The 22,228-nt window shown below is 41.8% G+C and overlaps 1 protein-coding gene across 2 annotated transcripts in view; it reads left to right on the forward strand.

Annotated features, from left to right (window-relative positions):
- Positions 1–22,228, forward strand: part of dicer1 (dicer 1, ribonuclease III) — a 118,139-nt gene that overhangs the window by 20,432 nt on the left and 75,479 nt on the right. Inside the window, exons 2-3 of one of the 2 annotated variants that reach the window (XM_033027526.1) lie at positions 12,831–12,891; positions 20,889–20,977. The gene's annotated coding sequence lies outside the window, so the exon portion shown is untranslated. The remainder of the gene's footprint in view (positions 1–12,830; positions 12,892–20,888; positions 20,978–22,228) is intronic. The other variant, XM_033027527.1, reaches the window with a different exon arrangement.

The following is a 22,228-nucleotide window of genomic DNA, read 5'->3' on the forward strand; positions in this document are numbered from 1 at the left end:
GGTCATCTTGATGAATAAAGTTTTGAATGTCTTCTCGCTGAGACAAAACAAACAAATTTGAAGTTGGTCTTTGATTCTGTTTTATACAGACAACTATTATTAATTGTATTCTCCCTGCACTACCATAATAGCTATTCCTCACCCTTTATTTAGAGTAATGTTGAGTCTGTGTAGCAGTCCACCAGAAACATTGTCAATCAGTATTTGACCCTGACCCAGGACATGAGACATCACACACCATTACCTTGAAGTTATTTGACAGTAGAGCAGTGTTTTCAGGCTGAGAGCACTAGTGGTATCCTGCTTGCATATTACAGAGTAACTCTGCCACATTTGTGAAGTAAATCTAATGCTGGTAAATCTAATTTGTATTAAGCTTTGAACTAAATTCATGTTTAAGGGGGGAAAACCCATATCTTTTGTCCTGGATTTTGTACTTGTCAGATCCTTGCCTTGATCGGAATATAATAAACATACTCCAGTACTTTCCATAGGTAAATTAAGTCGGAATGTATCCATATGCAATATTTTAAGTTAGAAACACCAAGAGTTTAACTTGATCCTTTATCGTCTCTATGCTCTTTTAAACATGGTCATTATTTTGTATTGAAGGTACCATAAGGGAATAGGATGAATTATGCATTTGCTCCCTCCCTGAGGATTCTGTCTAGCCAGCATGTTAAGAGGGGAATGTAATGATTGTGGTGTTGACATATTAATGTCTTGGATTTTGTGCATCAGTTAGAAGTCCACAATATTGTCTAAACAAATATAGTTTGTATTTATGTGGTCATAAATTTACAAATACAATATGCAGAATATGTAATTAATAAAAATCTCCCATACAAACTAATATTTACCGTAAAAATCTGTAATGACTGTGACCAGTATGATCACTAGGATAACAGAGAAATCATAAAGTCCTTGGTGATTTATAATTCGGCATTCCTCAGGGAGACAAATCTAATTTCATTTCTGCATCGAGCAGATGTTATTCTTTCCTGCTTGTTTCTAAAACAAAGGTGATATGCTAATTCCACCCGCATCTCACCAGATCCCCCCTTTTCTTGAGGAGAGGAGAAACTGGCAGCAATACAAGCTAATCCTATTGAGACCTTAGTTAAATGGCCCTATCCCAATGGCATTCATGCTCCATTTTTGAAAGAGACTGGGATTTTGACATTTTGTGGCAGTTGCCACTAACTTGACAACCTTCAATCTGGACTCTGGTCACTCTTTCTCTTGAAGTTATAGGTTTAGGTCTATTTTTGTCACATGTACCAAGGTGCAGTGCAAAGCTTTGTTTTGCATGCTATCCAAACAGATTAGACATACCATACATAAATAAATCAAGTCACACTCAAATACAATAGATGGAGCAAAGAGGAAGATACAGAGTGCAGAATATAGTTCTCAGCGTTGTAGCGCACCAGTTCCATAGACAAGTCCAATGTCCGCAAACAGGTAGAGGTGAATAGGATAGAACCCTAGCTTATGGAAAGACCGTTCATACTCCTGATAACAGTGGAGAAGAAACTTGCTGAATCTGGTGATGTTTGTTTTTTTAGCTTCTGTACCTTCTGCCAGATGGGAGTGAGGAGAAGGACGAATGACTGGGGTGGGATAAATCTTTGATTTGCGTTTGCTGCTTTTCCACAGCAGCGTGGCGTAGATGTAGAAACTGGCAGCAATACAAGCTAATCCTATTGAGACCTTAGTTAAATCAATAAATGTAGGAATAGTGTTGTGGGTATTCATGGCAAGATTGGTCGTTAGAACAAAGATTTAGATATGTTACCTGAAAATCTTGAACTATGATCATCCTGATTGTTAGCAGCGTCACTCATTGCCAGGTGTCCAACTGCTACCAAAGACCAAAGGTTATTATCACTAACTCATTACAACATTAGAGTTGAACACGGGTTTAATTTGTCTTAAATTCCATACTTGTTAAACTCTCAGAAAGACCATGAGACGCTGGCAGAACAATTCATGTCAAGTTTATATATCCAAAAACGGGTTTTAAGTATCTCAGTATAAACCAGTGGTCTTGAATATATACAGTAAATGCATCTCTCACCATCCCTCCCTCACCCGTCCTGCCAGCTTCAAAGTCATCTTGTTGAGTCTCACCTAGCAAACAGCTAACAATGGCCGGTTTCCTTTATCATCATTACTTTTTTGCATATTTTTCATTCATGTGTTCTATATTTCTCTGCAATTGAAACTAAACCAGAACACCCGGAGGAGACCCACGTGGTCAAAGGGAGAATGTGCAAACTCCACACAGCATGGGAGGTCAAGATTGAGCCTGGATGGCTGTAGCTGTGATCCAGCTGCTCTACTAGTATTGCAACTGCCAAGCTTGAATAATTTAGTAACAAAATTAGAGGATTCATTGGCCTATTTTCCTGATGCACTATAGTTCCTTTGCCAACGGTCAACCACACATTTTGTATATTATAGGCTGAGTGGCCTACTCCTGTGCCTATTTTTCTATGTTTCTATGATTTCTATGAACCTCTTCTGCTCCCTGTCCAAAGCCTCCAAATTCTTCCTGCAAAATGGCGGCCAGAACTACACACAATACTCCAAATGTGGCTTAACCAAGGATTTATAAGCTCCTACATGACTTTCTAACATTTGTGCTCACAACCTTCATACGCCTTCTTTACTGCCCAATCCACATGTTATCACTTTGGGGGAAGCATGCGGACCTGCACCCGAAGATCCCACTGTGCTTTAGTGCTCCTAACATCTATTGTATAAGTTTCTCTGACATTTGACCTCTCAAAGTTTTACATCTACCTGAGTTGGGAAACAATATCTTGGTTTAAAGTCTCATCTGAAAGCGATAGCGTAGACCCCACTCAGTACACCACCGTGTATTAGCCTGAAATTTTGTGTTGGTTGTCTGGAGTGAGATGTCGAAAGCAACTGTGTTTTAACTTTTAATGGGGACAACTGAGCACAACTGATATGGTATGGACTTCTGTTTAGTAGACTTTGGAATCATCACTGACCTATACCAATTCCCAGTTCACCGTAGAACATTCTGTGGTGTCCCATTGATTGTGATAAAAGGTTGTGGTTGTTGCCAGCAAAGTCAGAATTTGCAGCCTATTCATAATTGTCCTTAAATGTAAAGGATTTACAATTCCCATGTCCACCCCTAGTTGATATGACTAGAAAATTCATGTTCAGTGGGAGGTCAAAGTTACTTAACTCCCAAATATGTACATTTGAATGCATTTAGTGTAGGTTTTGAGATTGCCCAGTAGTGCCCCTGTCTGGGGCTTATCATCCTCCTTGATTTATTGTTTTATGCTCTTGACCTAATTGCTTCCCATTCTCAGATTTTGATATTTTGAATTAACATTACTCATTCCTCTGATTGAAATCCTTGCTAACACTGGTGAATGGTCTATTTTTAAGGTTACCTTCCTGTTCCAGATTCCTCCTTCACCACCTCCTATCAAGTAAAAATAGCTTTGTGCTGTCTACCCTCCTAAATTCTTCAACCAACTTAACTACCACATTTACCTATTTAACTTCCAGATTAAATTCTATTCAACATATTTTATTAATAAAAATGGTTACATGGCTTACATATGCTTAATTGGTATTTTGAATTATTTTTATGGGGTTTTGAGGGTTCAGACTTGCTCAATTGCTTTACCATAACATGCAGATGATTGTTGCCATAAGTGGTTAATAGCTACAAAAACTATTTACTGGCAGGGTAAATTATTTTGGCTCTGTACTTGCTTAAAATAACTTTACTGACAGGTCTAGAATAGTGTGTGCTTGGGCTTGACAGGATTAACTGCCATGTTTTTGCACATTTATAATGGAGCAGCCAAATCAGACTTTAGTTGAGAGTTGGCATTCTTCTCTGTAAATTTTAACTTTGATAAAAATATTTTTTGTTCAATAATGTCAGTCACTGAGATGTACAGCACAGAAAGAGGCCTTTTGGCCCACTGATTCCATGCCGAACATCAATCACCCATTGACAGTAATCTTATTTGTATTCTCTCCACTATCTCATCAACCTTTCTGCAGATTGTACTCCTCATCTATACACTGGGGTCTATTCACAGAAGCCATTTAATTTACCAACCTGCATATCTCTAGGAAGCTGGAAGAAACTAGAGCACCTGGAAGAGGTGTCACAATTGAACCCAGATCTTAACAAGTAACAAATTAAATCAAGAATAGCATTTGCTGTTCATTATTGCCCTTTATCAGAAACAAAAAAAAAGAGGCAATTGATACCATCATTTGAAAATGTCTAGTGCTCTTTCTTTCATATTGATTAGGAGTGCTCCAAGTCCTCATCCACGCAACAGTCTTTGATCATAAGAACTAAAAGCAATCAACCATTACTCAGCAGATCGAGCAATATCTGTGAGGAGAAATGGCCAGTCGACATCTTAAGGTTAATTTCTTAAAACAGACAACTCTCAGGCATTTCGGGTCAGGAGTCTTCATCTGGACCGCTATTTATCAATACATCTATTATATTTGTAAAATTTAACAGATACTGTGCTGCTTTCTCATCCTTCAGCACAGCTTCAATGCCAAAACATTGTCCTGCATGAGCAGTTGTCTTTTGCAACGTTACATGCTGATAGGAACTGGTGTACTTTTGTTCCCAAAATGGAAAGCAACTGCCCGCATGACCTTTTCATAACTGATTTCTGGGGCTTGATTTTTAACCAACTATTCCTATTCACTGACCATTACAAAAGCTGCAGGAATAGCTGTAAGGTATCATTGTCTCAGTCTACATTTGGTTTCATAGTTGTAATAGAATATACTTTTATTACTGACTAGCAAGGAGCAGTGTTGCTAGGATTGTTTATTTGGATTTATTTAAAGTAAAATAATTCAAGTTATATTTTGCACCTGCTGATCAGAATATTGCATACCCTGAAAAAAAGTCAGAGGCAATAAATATTCCCACGTTGGAGTTTCTGGACAGAAATGTGTAAACCTTTGGTGATTTTTGAGTAGAAAAACAACGATTCAGTTTCATCTGAGAATGAAATGTCATTTGTACCAAAACTCTGCTTTCAGCTTTTTGTAAATATTGTGCACCCGGATTATTTTTCTCTCTCAATCACTTTTTGTAGCTATTGATCGTTTTAATTTGGAATTTTTATTGTGAATGAACCGTGCAGTTGCTTGCCAGATTCTGGTCCTGTATCATTCAACTAGATTTGACTTCAAATCTTGTGTAATTATGTGTTACAGGTAGTGTGATGTTAAAAGTGGTGAAAAGTTGTGCCTGAAGAGAGAATTTGCACCATGGGAATAATACATTTAATAATTATATTTACTAACTCTCAGATCACTTTAAAATTGTAAGAAGTGATGATTTATTTGATTTGACAACTTTTGATAGTTTAGCCAATCTTTGCAATGGCAGTGAAGTGTGCTATTTACAACAATGCTGTGGTGGTGATGGTTAATAGTGCTTTCACATGGAGTGATACACATTTGATAGAAACAGCTGAATGTTGAACTTTCTGGTTAGGATTCTGATTTTGTTTTCCATTCCTCAATGAAACAGCAGTAGATGATTTGGCATAAGGCAGCTATTAACAATGATATGTAGTCCCAGGGAGATGAATGCTCCAGCCAATTTGACAATCAGATTTTCCTTCCTCCTTTGGGATAAAGCTCATGGCTTGTGTTCTGTCCCTTCTCCATGAAATGCCTATGAAAGGGATCTATGTATCCAAGATTAACATTCTTGTTGCTCCATGCTTTGTCACTTTGATTACTGTAAGAACGATCTAACAGCGAGGAAAGCAATTCTCTGAGGATATGCTGAGAGATTAGTTTGTCAGCATTTTATGTCCAGAACTAGTCCTTTATGTAGACACAAGGATCTGCATATGCTGCTTTTTAAAAAAACACAAAAGTGCTGGGGTAGCTCAGTGGGTCAGGCAGCATCCCTGGATTGGTGACATTTCTGGTCAAGCCTAAAGAAGGGTCCTGACCTGAAATGTCACCTATCAATGTTCTCCAGACGTGCTGCCTGACCTCCTGAGTTACTCCAGCACCTTGTGTAGTCCTTTACATTGTTTTTTGTTTTTGTTTTGATAATGGGGATATCCAAGGTGACAATAATCCATAAACAACATGGTACAGAGTATTAAATCCCCTTTACCTTTTTTTTTAATGGGGGGGGGGAGGGGAAGGTAGAGTATTTGGTGGTAGACGTAACCTGGGAATACCCTTCCCACCGTGTCCTCCCTGAGAGTCCTGATTTTAAACTTTTGTTGTGAAGATATTTTGTTAAGGCGATACTAGGTTTGGTCCCCTGAGAATGTGGTGATTCTGTGAAATCAGAAGTATTCTACTGTTATGACTGTTCTCGCTGTCCTGGTTAAAAATCAATCTCGATCTCATTGAAGTCCTCCATATTGTGCATTTTTTGATTTGTAGCATTCAGATCATAAATACAGTAAATGGATTGTTCCTTGAATAGATTCCAGATTCAGCATAGTAATTGACTAACAGAAGCATGTATTTTAATTAAAGATCCAGATCTACTTAAAATTTCTTAATGTAATCCAATTTGCTCCAAAAATATAGTGAAACGTTCTGCTGTCATTATTTCCAGTTTTGTACCGGGGGTGCTACATTCAGATTACAGTATATTAAAACATTTTAAAAATCAGTTATAGGTTGGTCCAATGAGAGGTTATGTTTAGTGCAATCTCTGTTCAGTGCTTTCTATTCCAAGGAGGATGTATTTCACCAAGAGGGTTCAGAGGTTGTACCCACGTGCTTTAAGCAATTCCGTAAATTTCAACTGTGGCTGAGATTGGACGCCATTTGTAATTCTTGAAAAGCTGGAATAGGTGAATAAATGCGTATTCTGCAGCCTTTCACTTTTGTACTATTTAACCTGATGTAATTCATTCTCCAAGTCATTTTTTGTACAGGCGATTAGCGGCATGTCGTTTAATTGAACAGCAGGATGCTGATGTGTTTCATGCACTGTGACTGTTGGTGTTGATGCAGCTACCTTTGAGGACTCAGTGCTTCTGTGAATGTTCTGCATGATCCTGCGTTACTGTCTTAAGGATATCAAAGGAGTTATTGTTGCTCACGATTACAGAAGCTTGCAGCTAATTAATGGCTCATTTCTGAGAAGCGTATGCTTTGAATTGTAAGGTGTGAATTTGTTGAGTACTGTCAAAGGCATATTTGTTTAGAGGGAGAAGCTGTCTTCTGTAGCTTTTATTTTTATCCATTTTATTGTTCTAATTTTCTTCTACAGATTCGTGCTCTTTGTTTTACGCAAGTTTGCATTTTAAGATTTTGACCCAGGTTTTTGACAATCTTAAAGCAAGAGGGGACGTTAATGTGGCAGGGATAGCTGGGGTAGACGCGCAAATTGTGATGTCGGCAACATTTTTTACCTTGGATTCCTAAACTCCAGGGGCGAAGCACATTCACTACGTCCACATATCTATGGTGAGTAGTCTGATCCTAATTCATTAGAATTAAAAATATATATATTCCTTCCTCGGATAATTATTTTGCCCTTGGCTGCTTGACTGCCGGTGCCGGAATCTACGACAAAATTGCAAAGGTCACGTTCATTGCTGCAGCAACCATTCACTGTGCTCCATTGTTTGGCATCCACACGGGAAGCCGCAGCTGCCTTTGGCCTTCAGAATGTGAGAGATGGCCGTTTACAGGCAAACTGCTTTGTTCCAGTAGGTGCTGTGCGCCATTAACATGCTAATATGGGTTATGCTAACTGGTCGCTTTTTGAACTTGACAAAAGTATGTGAGATGTGGCCTGTCTGGCTAGACGTTATTTTATTTTAATGTTCAATATACAATGAGTATTTTTTGCCTGTTTTGTTTTTATTTGCGGTATGTAATTCCCACTCTTTGAGAAACATTGCTGTATTTTTCTTGTGAGCTATCTACCAATGTTAAAATCACTCTTAACGAGGCAGTCTTATTTAATTGTAAGCATGAAGGAATGTAGAGATGGGACAAAAATTGTTCCTCAAATAGCTTGCCACTTGTTCCATTCTTGCCCTAAGTGTGTGTGGTGCTGGTACCTGCAATGTGCACAGTGCTGCCAAAACTGTATGTAATCATGTGGCCTTTGCCTAACCCCCCACCAATTTTCCTCGATGGTCTAGATATATATATAGATCGTGTAGGGTAGGACAAACGGCTACAGAATGCCAAAGGCATGTAGAGTGAGTTCGACATTTTTTAAAACGTTGATACTTGAGGAATACAGGATTGTGCTGGAAACCCAGTGACTCTTGTGTAGCGCCTCAGTGTAATCTACTATACTTACATTCTTGTACTCAAGTACGATTATGTATAGTAAGTAAGTAAGTAAGTAAACTTTATTTATATAGCACATTTTAAGTCAACTTGCATTGACCCCAAAGTGCTTCACATAATTTAAATAATAAGTTCCATTGCAAACCATAGAAAAAGGTTTAAAAAAAAAAAAAAATAGTGAGATTTTGTTTACTGAAATGTATGCAAGAAAAGGAATTTAATGTGCCTAGGTACACGTGATAATAAAGTACCATGTATCATATAGACTAGTGACTAAAAAAACATCCTTGAAACGAGGTTCTCTAGATAACGTGTGCCTTTGTTTATTGGTATCAGTGTCATGTTTTTGAAAGCAAATAAAAAGTCTTTCCCAACTAAGATAGAGCAAATATGTCAAGGTTGCAGTGAGGTTTCCCTGGTTGCATGAGACCTAAGCTCCAGGGACTAACAATGTAAATACACTCTGACAACAGTATCCAACAGATTTCAAATTTGGTTTCTATGGAATCGTGTCCATATTATTCTGGTACCAAATTGATTTCTTTCTTCGGCCGTAGTATGGCTCATTGCTGTAAACTGACAGCTTTGCTTTTGTTTTTTCCTTGATTCTTTGCCATGGAATCGTCTCCTTTAGTCCTTAATCATTCAAGGAGTACAGGTATATAATTCTCTGAGTGGCCTCAAAGGGTGGTAAAGAAGGCCTTTGGTACATTGGCCTTCATTCGTCAGGGTATTGCAATTAGAAGGTAGGACATTATTTACAATTATGGAAGACATTAATGAGGCTGCATGAGTACTGTTTTTAGTCACTCTGCAATAGGAAGGATGTCGTTAAGGTGGAAAGAGTGTCAGGTTAAGTTCCCTATGGGCCGCAGCAGCAGGCCTGGCTCGTTGCCGGTAAAAAGAAGCAGCTTGGAGAGGTTGCCACCGAGCCCGGCCTCTGCTCGCCCTGTGCACTGGAGAGGAGGGAGTCAGACAGAGGTCCGGTAAGCGGGCAGGTGGCGGGAGACATTGCATGGCCTTGGTGGTGGAGAGGGCTGCTGTAGGCCCGGCTGCAGCCTGGGGCTCTCCCTGTGGTCTGACGGGCTGTGTCTGTACCCCAATCGGAGAGGGAAGGTCGCCGAGCCTGGCCCCTGCTCGCCCCGTGGATTGGGAATCGGAGAGGGGGTGTAAGGAGATGGCGACAGTGGCAGAGGCGGGACAAAGGGCACGGTGAGACGAGGAAGGACCTTCCGCGCCCTCGAGGTCAGCTACGGGAGGTACGCCTGGGGAACGAGGTCTGAAGAGGGCCAGGCATGGAGAGAGACATCGGATCGAGGGACAATCAAAATTGAGGCAATGGGAGCAACAGGCTTAGTGACCAGCTGCAGCTGGGTCTGTAACCTGGTACACATGACAATAAAGAAACCATGTTTAGCACAAATATCGTTGACCAATGGACCTGTTCCTTTGCTGTTATCTTATGGGAATGGTGTCGTCGGGGATGATGCCAAGTTCGGCTTTGACCACACTAACACTCGCAGAAGGGTGAACTTGTGATACATTTTATTTACAGTTGTAAGAATGTCCACAACCACAAGGGGTCACCGTCCATCGCTGTCGGTGCCTTGTAACAGGCAATCTTGGGCTTGTCTGGGCAGCTCAGTCCAGGTCTTTATAGGAGGAGGTGTAGCGATCTCAGGCTTCTCCCGCAGTTTACCCTTGCTTTGAGAGGAGACACTGGTGGTGTCGGGTTTATCTTGGCAGCTCAACTTTGGTGCTTGAAGAGATTAGATTAGATTAGATTAGATTCGTTTTATTGTCATTCAGACCTTTCGGTCTGAACGAAATTTTGTTTCCCTGCAGTCATACATATAATTTAAAAAATGGCAAAAACACACAATCAACACAAATTTAACATCCACCACAGTGAGTTCACCAAACACCTCCTCACTGTGGTGGAAGGCAAAATCTTAAAGTCTCTGTCTCTTCCCCCTTTGTTCTCCCTCTGCGCCGAGGCGACGGTTCAAACTCCGCGGGTGGTTGCTGCCTCCGCCACAACTCCAGGGCCGAGTCGGGTCTCCGCCGCTGCTGCTGCTGCCGCCGCCACAGCTTCTGTGCCGAGCCGGGTCTCCGCTGCTGCTGCTGCCGCCGCTACAGCTTCGGGGCCGAGTCAGGTCTCCGCTGCTGCTGCTGTTGCTGCTACAGCTCCAGGGCCGAGCCGGGTCTCCGCTGCTGCTGCTGTTGCTGCTACAGCTCCAGGGCCGAGCCGGGTCTCCGCTGCTGCTGCTGCCGCCGCCACAGCTTCGGGGCCGAGTCAGGTCTCCGCTGCCGCTGCTGTTGCTGCTACAGCTCCAGGGCCGAGCCGGGTCTCCGCTGCTGCTGCTGCCGCCGCTACAGCTTCGGGGCCGAGTCAGGTCTCCGCTGCTGCTGCTGCCGCCGCCACAGCTCCAGGGCCGAGCCGGGTCTCCGCTGCTGCTGCTGTTGCTGCTACAGCTCCAGGGCCGAGCCGGGTCTCCGCTGCTGCTGCTGTTGCTGCTACAGCTTCGGTGCCGAGTCAGGTCTCCGCCGCTGCTGCTGTTGCTGCTACAGCTCCGATGCCGCCAGCTCCGCCATTAGGCCTCGGCGCAGACGGAGACGGGGAATACGACCGAAGAAAAAGTCGCATCCCCCGAAGGAAGAGACCAAAACATGTTTCTCCCACCCCACCCACACACATACACAACTTAATAAAACAAAATTAACTAAAACATGACAATGAACAAAACGAAAGAAAAAAAAAACAGACGGACTGCAGGTGGGCCGCAGCTGTTAAGCCAGCGCCGCCATCTTGGAAGAGGTGGTCTGAGTTATCCTGGCAGCTCAGTCTTTGCCGCTAGTGTGGGCACAGTTCCTCGTCCGTGGGCAGGAATAGGCACTGACATCTTGGGCTTGCTCCAGCGGCTCAGTCTTAGCCTCAATAGAGGCACAGGCTGTCTAGGGCTTCTTCCCGGCAGCCCAGACTTGACCCCACAGTGGGACTGGGGGTCTTGGGTTTATGCCAGTGTCTCAGTCTTCTGTGAACACGTGCTAGGGGAACACAGCTAACAGGGAGGCAACCCACTGTCCCTTCCTCTCTCTCTCTCTCTTCTTTCTTCCTCTTCCTCTTCTGCTTTTCTCACCTTCTCCCCTCTGGCTGGAGTGCCTCGATTTTATATGAAATAGGCTGACATGGTTCAAGTAGCCAACTAATATCAGCTAATTGGACCCATCTGTTACCAATAATGCTTGGGATTGGCATCTCCTGGTCATTCAGTGAGAGATCAGTGGCATCCCAGGGATGGAGCCCTCTCACAGAAGATTAAGAAGAGGCAATAGGTCCTTTAACCAGTTCTTTGTGTTTACAGCAGACAAGCAAGCAGTTCTGAATAGCCCCTAAATACTATTTTGTTGCAGTTGTTTGGCTGGCGTGGTTGAAATATCCAAGTTGTCTATAGTATATTTGAAGCCATATTTAACTATTAAATTCTGATATTATCCTTGCCACTGCCAACAAAGGGCTAGAAAGGGTCAATGGGATATTTTGAACTAATGTTTATAATGTACTAAATAAATCCCAAATGAAGATGAAATGAATAAGGGAAGAAATGAAAGAAGGTTAAATTCATAGGCAATGCCATTAAAACTCAGTATTGTTGTTATTGCTTATTACTGCCCAAATGAATTTGTTATTGATTATTACTTCCCAAAATTGTATATTGTAGTGAGATTGGAATTTTCTTGTGTGCTATGCAGCAGTTAAAAGTTAAATATAAGTTTCTGATCTTTAAAATCTGTTATTCATTACTCGACACAGAGTGTTAACATTTTCCTAATAAAGCATTGACATTAATAGGTGATTGCAATGTAGCGATAATTAGTTTAGTGTTCTTTTAGGCTTGGATTGAATGTGGATAAGTTAAAGTAGCACTAGGCAAGATTCCCAGATTACAGATTCAGAGTTTTCATTTATGTTCAGTTTTTCACTGTTTATTTCATGTAGTATTTCTCCTTCTACCGGCACATCAAAAGACACAATATAGAATCCCTTGCCATGCTTGGTAACAGTTGTGTGGTTAAATGCAGTAATGAGTTTTGGTGTGCTTATACCTTGTGGCAGTATTGGCTGCGGAGAGGATCTAGGAAAACTAATCTCTGGATTATGTTATGAATTCGATCAAGTCTTAGTTTAGTTTCTTGTCTGAAAGTCATCTCCCTCACTCCTTCACTGATTTACCTAAGTGTCAGATTAATTTAAGTGCTCAAGTCCTGGTGTGGGTTTAGAATTCTTGGCTTTCTGCTTGACATACGCTTGTACCACTAAGTTGAGCTGACATTTTGTTGACACTTCTGTGCCTTTACTTGTCCAACAAACAAATGTGATAACTCGTTTGGTGAGCTTGTTACTCATGTTCCTAGAACAATCATCAATGTCCAGAATCCAGAGGCAGTCTGTCAGTGGGAACAGATCGTAATTGAGTTCTTTTCTTCCTCAGGCTATTCCTGCTCAAAGAAACTTGACCTTGGATACAAACCAGCAAAGCATCAATGTTTGAGGTATGTCAATAGCTAAAGACAGCACGTCAACTGCTCTTTTATCTTCAGCATTTTGATAATGTTCTGAAATTTTAGAGTGTTGTCTTTTGTTGAATGAATCGCCTATCATTACTATTACAATTTAAGATTTCCAAAGATAGACACAAATTGCTGGAGTAACTCAGCGGGTCAGGCAGCATCTCTGGAGAAAAGGAATAAGTGATTTTTCAGGTTGAGAACGTTCTTCAGACACATTTCCAAATCTGTATTTTGGCTCGATAGAACACTTTGAACTTAAAGTGAAAATTTAAAGTTCTGAGGTTACGGATCTCTCACTGGTGTTAGTGAAATAACTGTTTTATGGTGTGAACAGTATCTTAAGGCTGAATTTTACAGAACTTCGAATCGTGAAAAGCGTCTCGTTAAATTTTGGTATGACATATCACTTTTTGTAATAGTGCGACATTGGACTATCTTCTGAAGATCATGCTGAGTTGAGAGATGTGGATTTTTTTTTCAAAGCACAGCTGTGGTGTGGATTCCTTAAAAAAAACAACTCTGTTACAGTTTTGGTTTACAAGTTCCTTAAAAACCTTGAGTGAGAGGCTGTGGAGTCATTGATGTATTTGCCTCAGTGTAAAGCTTGGATTCCTATGGCACAATATAAATCAATTCACTATTCCCTCAGGCTTGGATATGTGTGGGATTTAATCATTTGATTGGAGTGGTTATCTATGTGGTAAAGAATCCTGGTTATAATTTAACATTGTATTGAAACTTAACTGTCAGTGACAGCAATAAAATTGACGACAGAATGAACTCAAAACGATAAATGTAGATATTTCCTAAAAATAATATTGGAAGGTGAAATTTTGAAAAACGTGATAAGGGCCAATATCACATATTGACCATTTTTGCATATGTATAGTATGAATCGAGTCATCTGAAAAAATGATGGGATGACTATTAATAATTCACTTGTACGTTTGAAAATAAGTAGAATTAGTTTGTTTGGAACAGTTGGGGAAAATATAATAAAATATAATTCCTTTTTGAAATTAGTGCAATCTTCAGACATTAAAGGCTTAAAATTCACAAGAAAATAACATTTTCTTAGATCACCTCATGTACTGCTGTTGGTGCTCCCGGTGTGACCTCCTTTACATCGGCGTGACCAAGTGTATGCTATGGACCGTTTTGCCGAACATTTTCAATCGGTCTGCCAAGACCTGCTGGATCCCCCGGTTGCGAACCATTTTAACTCCCCCTTCCCATTCCCACGTTAACCTTTTTTTGTTTATTCATCTCTGGCATTTGTGCAAACATCTGCCAATCAAATACCATTCTCGCCTCCCACCGCAGTTCATTTGCCAGACTTTGTCCCACCCCCATCTAACGTCCAGCTTCCCCTCACCCCACCCCCTCACTAATCAGTCTGAAGATGGGTCCCAATCTGAAACATCACCTATCCATGTTCTCCAGAGATGCTGCCTGATCCGCTCAGTTACTCCAGCACTTTGTGCCTTTCCTTGTAAACCAGCATTTGCAGTTCTGTGTGCCCATAATATGATATAGTTCATTGCAGGGAGATACTAAAATCTTTTTACAAGAAAAGAACAGAGAAGGGAGGCATGTGGTAAGATTCATTTGATGGGGAACAGAATGACTAGAAATTTAATGCTGCCTGTTTTAGACATGTTAATTTGTTGGTGAGTGTTTGGCAAATTAATGCTTCGTTCAAGGGACTGCTGCCAGAAAATCTTTGAAGGCTGGATCTGGAGAGATCTCTGGGAGTAGGAGCAAAGAAGATAATTGATATTTTAACAGTTTGACCATCTTGAATTGGGAATTAGGTGGTATTGAATTTGCTACAGATGATAGTGGTATCCAAGGAAGAACTGACTCCTTGGGGGGCCGGACAGTGGCGTAGCTGGTAGAGCTCCTCACAGCGCCAGTTTTGGGTTTGATCCTGATGTTGGGTGCTATCTGTGTGAGGTTTGCACATTCTCCCTGTGACCCTGTGGGTTTCCGACTCCTGTACCACCTTCCTGATGGCTTCCGTGAGATGAGAGGGTGGCTCGGGTGGTGTGGGTTTTTGATGATATTAGCTGTCGTCTTGAGACAGCGCTTCCTGTAGATCCCTTCAACAGTTGGGAGGTCATTACCTGTGATGGACTGGGAAATGTTCACTCCTTTATGCAATGTCCTTCGTTCTTGATCGTTGCTGAACAGGCTGTGGTGCAATCAGTTAGCATGCTCCGCGGTTGTTCGATAGAGTATTCGGTGAAATGCTGAATCTCCTCAAACATCTGAGAGAATAGAGGCCTTGGTGAGCTTTCTTGGAAATCATATCAGTATGATGAGCTAAGGAGGAATCATCAAAAACGTGTATGAACAGGAATTTTAGGTTGTTGCCTCTTCACCGCATATGCAAATGAAGATATGTGCAAAGTCCATCTGCTTTCCTTCCTTGAAGTCAACAATCAGCTCCTTGGTTTTACTAGCGTTGAGATGTTCTGGCAGATTATTGATTTTCGTCCTGTACTCTGATTTATTGCTACCTGATATTTGTCCAACCACTGTGGTATTTAAAGACGGATGCATGCAAAGATGGAGTTGAAGCTGTCTGGCTACACATCATGGGGATTGAGAGAATAAAGCAAGGGACAGGATCCAGTTGCACGGTGAGGATCAGAGACACAATTCCCCGAGTTTGAATGAATTAACATGGGATAACTGTTGAACACCAAACTGTCATCGATGAACATCACATGTTGCCTGTGTTCCTGTTATCCTATATAGTCCAGTAAAGAGTGAAAAAACAATGAGATCATGTCTGCTATCAATCTGAAGTGGGTCCAGGTCATTACTAAGATAAGAGTTGATTTGTGTCATAACTGACCTCTCAAAACACTTCAACATAATGGATGTGAGTGCCACTGGTCAGCAATCATTGAGGCATCTTGATTTTCCTGGTATTGTGCATGTCCTTTTAAAGTTGGTGGGGTCCTCGAACCATAGTAGAGAGAGTGAAGATGTCCACGTAAACTCCAGCCAGTGCCGCACAGGTTTTGTGAACGCGGCCAGGCACACAAGACACTTTCCGAGGCTTCGCCCTCATGACTGGGCTTCTGATGTCGGCCTTAGTTACGGAGATTACAGAGTCATCAGGGATACATCAAACACAGAAGAAAAATAATAGACCTTGCATTTCATAGTAATTCCATGTTTTTTCACTTTATTTTTCATTAAAGTATTTTGATGCACAAAAATATTGTGCTGCACAATCCAATTTCAAGGCCATGAATCTGAGATGCTGAGAGCGCATGTTGGAAAGTTGTTGAAAGCTATTTTGAAGATTTTGTTACTTTTGAATATTGAGTACTAAACCAGGAAAAGCAAAATGACAAATTTGCAAGGAATGGCTTTGGACAATTGAGCAACATGCATTGATCTGAGGAACCAATAAAATCTAGGAGAGGGTACAGCAAAGATTCCTGATTAAATTGCCAAGAATGAGTATTAATCACTAAGAAGGGCTTGAAATATTGCCTATTTCGCAAATGAAGGACATTATGGATGGCAGCATAAGTTTAGAGAATGGCAATAGTGGAAAGTTAATTCCACAGGGTTGGCAAGCTGATGCCCAAGTTAACACAGAAATAAAATTTGTACTTCAATACTGGGGCCGAGGATGTTGCTTCGTGACTCAATATTTAGGCAGAGAATTGAGTGGATCAGTACTTAAAATAAGAGGCTATAAAACATCTCTAAGGTAGTATTGTGAGAATAGACATGGTTTTGGAAGGTACTGGAAGAGAGAAGGTGGGAGACAGTGAGAACGGGAGGGAAGCATGGAATGCCAACATCCCCGGGTGTTGTACCTCTTGTGAACAGGTTCACCCACTTAGAAGCTGTCGGGACAGAAGAGGTGTTTACACTGGGCGGCGGACTGGCTTGTGATGCGAATAGGGCTGTTGAGCCAAAACCAAAAAGGCCTAAGGCAGGCAACGCCATTGTAGTGGGAGACTCCATTGTGAGAGGTACGGACAGGGGTTTCTGCGGCAACAGACGGGATGCGAGGATGGTGTGCTGCCTTCCTGGTGCCAGGATCCAGGATGTCACGGACAGAGTGCAGAAAATCCTCAAGGGCGAAGGTGAACATCCGGAAGTGGTAGTGCATGTCGGCACAAACGATGTTGGAAAGATGGGGATGAATATTCTGCAGCGTGACTTTAGAGAGCTCGGAAAAATGCTGAAAAGCAGGACCTCCAGGGTTGTTATCTCCGGTTTGCTTCCAGTTCCTCGTGCTGGCGAGAGCAGGAACAGGGAGATACGGGACCTGAACGTGCGGCTGAGGAACTGGTGCACGGGGCAGGGATTTAGATTCTTAGATCACTGGGATCTGTTTTGGGGTAAGGGGGAACTGTACAAAAGGGACGGATTGCATCTTAACAGGTGTGGGACCAGCATTCTGGCAGGCAGGTTTGCCACTGCTACACGGGTGGTTTTAAACTGAATAAGGGGGGTGGGGTGTCGAATGGGATAGTGGAGGATGGAGTTAAAGGGAAAGGGTTTCTTAAATGTGTGAGCGTAGAGACAGAGGGGTGTAAAATGAGGGTAGAAGCAATAGGTAGCAAGGTGAAAAGTAAAAGTGGCAGGCAGACAACAGGGCAAAAATCAAAAAGGGCCACTTTTCAACATAATTGTATAAGGGGTAAGAGTGTTGTAAAAACAAGCCTGAAGGCTTTGTGTCTCAATGCAAGGAGCATTCGTAATAAGGTGGATGAGTTGAATGTGCAGATAGCTATTAATGACTATGATATAGTTGGGATCACGGAGACATGGCTCCAGGGTGACCAAGGCTGAGAGCTGAACATCCAGGGATATTCAATATTCAGGAGGGATAGAGAGAAAGGAAAAGGAGGGGGGGTAGCGTTGTTGATTAGAGAGGAGATTAACGCAATGGAAAGGAAGGACATTAGTTTGGAGGATGTGGAATCGGTATGGGTAGAGCTGCGAAACACTAAGGGGCAGAAAACGCTGGTAGGTGTTGTGTACAGGCCACCTAACAGTAGTAGTGAAGTTGGAGATGGTATCAAACAGGAAATTAGAAATGCGTGCGACAAAGGCAAAACTGTTATAATGGGTGACTTCAACCTACATATAGATTGGGTGAATCAAATTGGCAGGGGTGCTGAGGAAGAGGATTTCTTGGAATGTATGCGGGATAGTTATCTAAATCAACATGTAGAGGAACCAACGAGAGAGCAGGCTATTTTAGACTGGGTATTGAGTAATGAGGAAGGGTTAGTTAGCAGTCTTGTTGTACGTGCCCCCTTGGGCAAGAGTGACCATAATATGGTTGAGTTCTTCATTAGGATGGAGAGTGACATTGTTAATTCAGAAACAATGGTTCTGAAAGAAAGGTAACTTTGAGGGTATGAGACGTGAATTGGCCAAGATTGACTGGCAATTAATTCTAAAAGGGTTGACGGTGGATATGCAATGGAAGACATTTAAAGACTGCATGGATGAACTACAAAAATTGTTCATCCCAGTTTGGAAAAAGAATAAATCAGGGAAGGTAGTACATCCGTGGATAACAAGGGAAATCAGGGATAGTATCAAAGCTAAGGATGATGCGTACAAATTAGCCAGAAAAAGCAGCATACCGGAGGACTGGGAGAAATTCAGAGACCAGCAGAGGAGGACAAAGGGCTTAATTAGGAAAGGAAAAATAGATTATGAAAGAAAACTGGCAGGGAACATAAAAACTGACTGCAAAAGTTTTAATAGATATGTGAAAAGAAAGAGATAAGTTAAAACAAATGTAGGTCCCTTGCAGTCAGAAACAGGTGAGTTGATCATGGGGAACAAGGATATGGCGGACCAATTGAATAACTACTTTGGTTCCGTCTTCACTAAGGAAGACATAAATAATCTGCCGGAAATAGTAGGGGACCGCGGGTCAAAGGAGTTGGAGGAATTGAGTGAAATCCAGGTTAGCCGGGAAGTGGTGTTGGGTAAATTGAATGGATTAAAGGCCGATAAATCCCCAGGGCCAGATAGGCAGCATCCCAGAGTACTTAAGGAAGTAGCTCCAGAAATAGTGGATGCATTAGTAATAATCTTTCAAAACCCTTTAGATTCTGGAGTAGTTCCTGAGGATTGGCGGGTAGCAAACGTAACCCCACTTTTTAAGAAGGGAGGGAGAGAGAAAACGGGGAATTACAGACCAGTTAGTCTAACATCGGTAGTGGGGAAACTGCTAGAGTCAGTTATTAAAGATGGGATAGCAGCACATTTGGAAAGTGGTGAATTCATTGGACAAAGTCAGCATGGATTTACAAAAGGTAAATCATGTCTGACGAATCTTATAGAATTTTTCGAGGATGTAACTAGTAGCGTGGATAGGGGGGAACCAGTGGATGTGGTGTATCTGGACTTCCAGAAGGCTTTCGACAAGGTCCCACATAAGAGATTAGTATACAAACTTAAAGCACACGGCATTGGGGGTTCAGTATTGATGTGGATAGAGAACTGGCTGGCAAACAGGAAGCAAAGAGTAGGAGTAAACGGGTCCTTTTCACAATGGCAGGCAGTGACTAGTGGGGTACCGCAAGGCTCAGTGCTGGGACCCCAGCTATTTACAATATATATTAATGATCTGGATGAGGGAATTGAAGGCAATATCTCCAAGTTTGCGGATGACACTAAGCTGGGGGGCAGTGTTAGCTGTGAGGAGGATGCTAGGAGACTGCAAGGTGACTAGGATAGGCTGGGTGAGTGGGCAAATGTTTGGCAGATGCAGTATAATGTGGATAAATGTGAGGTTATCCATTTTGGTGGCAAAAACAGGAAAGCAGACTATTATCTAAATGGTGGCCGACTAGGAAAAGGGGAGATGCAGCGAGACCTGGGTGTCATGGTACACCAGTCATTGAAAGTAGGCATGCAGGTGCAGCAGGCAGTGAAGAAAGCAAATGGTATGTTAGCTTTCATAGCAAAAGGATTTGAGTCTAGGAGCAGGGAGGTTCTACTGCAGTTGTACAGGGTCTTGGTGAGACCACACCTGGAGTATTGCGTACAGTTTTGGTCTCCAAATCTGAGGAAGGACATTATTGCCATAGAGGGAGTGCAGAGAAGGTTCACCAGACTGATTCCTGGGATGTCAGGACTGTCTTATGAAGAAAGACTGGATAGACTTGGTTTATACTCTATAGAATTTAGGAGATTGAGAGGGGATCTTATAGAAACTTATAAAATTCTTAAGGGGTTGGACAGGCTAGATGCAGGAAGATTGCTCCCGATGTTGGGGAAGTCCAGGACAAGGGGTCACAGCTTAAGGATAAGGGGGAAATCCTTTAAAACCGAGATGAGAAGAACTTTTTTCACACAGAGAGTGGTGAATCTCTGGAACTCTCTGCCACAGAGGGTAGTCGAGGCCAGTTCATTGGCTATATTTAAGAGGGAGTTAGATGTGGCCCTTGTGGCTAAGGGGATCAGAGGGTATGGCGAGAAGGCAGGTACGGGATACTGAGTTGGATGATCAGCCATGATCATATTGAATGGCGGTGCAGGCTCGAAGGGCCGAATGGCCTACTCCTGCACCTAATTTCTATGTTTCTATGTTTATATCAGCAGTTAATATGGACTTTGTAGCAATGGGCCAAATGTCTTTGAATGACTTGGACTAGCTAAGTACTGGAGGCACATGTTTTCAAACTTCTGTACCTCTTGCCTGATGTGAGAGGGGGGAAAGGGGAGTGACCAGGGTGAGACTGGTCCTTGAATATATGGAAGATTTATTGGTGAGCTGGAAGAAAGCTTCCCCCTTCCCCAGTTATCAAGAGAAATCAAGGTTTAACAATTATCATTTTTGACCTGCAATATCTCTCCAAAATATTGCTTGGTTTACTTTGTTTATTGCAAAGAGCAGTATTTGGCTTCCTTTGCTCGTTTCATCTGTTCCTTACCTTATCTTTTCTCTTCTTCCATCAAACCAGGAATTAAAGGTTGAGGAATTATGTGATTGCGAGAGGACACGGATCTCACGATGCTAACATTTTACACAAACAGGGCAAATGTAGACGTCTGTGAAACTGTAAGTAGCTGATTAAAAATATAATTATTTTAAGGAAACAGTGATGGAGTTCAGACATTATTAAAGTGATTTTTGCTTTTGTCCTTATTTAGTTCAGATTTTAAAAGAATGGCATGCCTAAATCAGGCCCATGACCATTTCGGAATCTGACTTTTTAGGTAAATTATTTATCCACTAAACAAAAATGAGAGGTCTAAGAAATGGTTGAAGATATTTCCTTTCGGTTGAATTATGAAAGAGCAAGCCCTTAATTTGAGGCTGTACCTGGTTTGAGAAATCCCAACCTGAGGAAACCCTTCCCTCAAATCCAGTAAGAACTGTGCACATTTAAATGAGATTAGCTCCCATACTTCTCAACCTGAGCATCTGAGCCCAGTATGCTTCATCTCTTCCTAAGATGATTTCACCTCCACTCACCCATCCAATCCCAACAATTAGTCTGGTGAATCTTTACTGTACTCTTTCACTCACAAATATATCCTCCTTTCAGTGGGAGACCAGACCTGTGCATTGTTTTCCAGGTGCATTCTCAATGGGGCCCTGTGTAATTGCAATTTTCCTTTGTTTTCAAATCCTCTTTCCAATTAAAGACGAGACATAATTAGCCCGCTGTGCCCACATTAATGTTGTGCTTTTGTTTACCCAATGTGTCCGTTTACCTAACCTATCCCTTGAATTCTCTCTTCATCTTCCGCAAGTCACGTTGCCACCCAACGTTCTATCACCAGCAAGCTTGGATATATTTGGTCCCCTCATCCAAGTATTGGTGTGAATTGTTGACAGGTGAGAGCTCAAGCAACAGTCCAAATAGTTAGTCGCCCAAAGTAAAATTGACCTGTTTATTCCTATGGTCTACCACCAATTCTCATTCCACTCTATTCCTATGCTGTTATGTTCTATATTGCCACCAATCCCATGTGGTCTAATGTTCTAATGTGTTCTAATTTTGCCATTTATAAAATCCAAACACACCATATCCACTAGTCAACCCCTATCCTACTAGTTACAATCTTAAAATACATTTCAGTCATTTGTCAACCATTTTCTCTTTGATAAATCTGGGCCTATTATTACTTTCTACCAGTTACCGATTATTTAATAATGGATTACAGGGTTATCTGCACTGCTGCTGTCAGCTTTACCGTTACTAATTTTATTTTCCCTTATTAAATGGTGGGCTTACATTTGCTGCCTTCTAAATTGTGGGAACTAAACTATTCCAAAAATTAATGGAATGTTGAAGATGACAAG

This window comes from Amblyraja radiata, chromosome 9, assembly GCF_010909765.2.
Source record: "Amblyraja radiata isolate CabotCenter1 chromosome 9, sAmbRad1.1.pri, whole genome shotgun sequence".
Classification (NCBI taxonomy): domain Eukaryota; kingdom Metazoa; phylum Chordata; class Chondrichthyes; order Rajiformes; family Rajidae; genus Amblyraja; species Amblyraja radiata.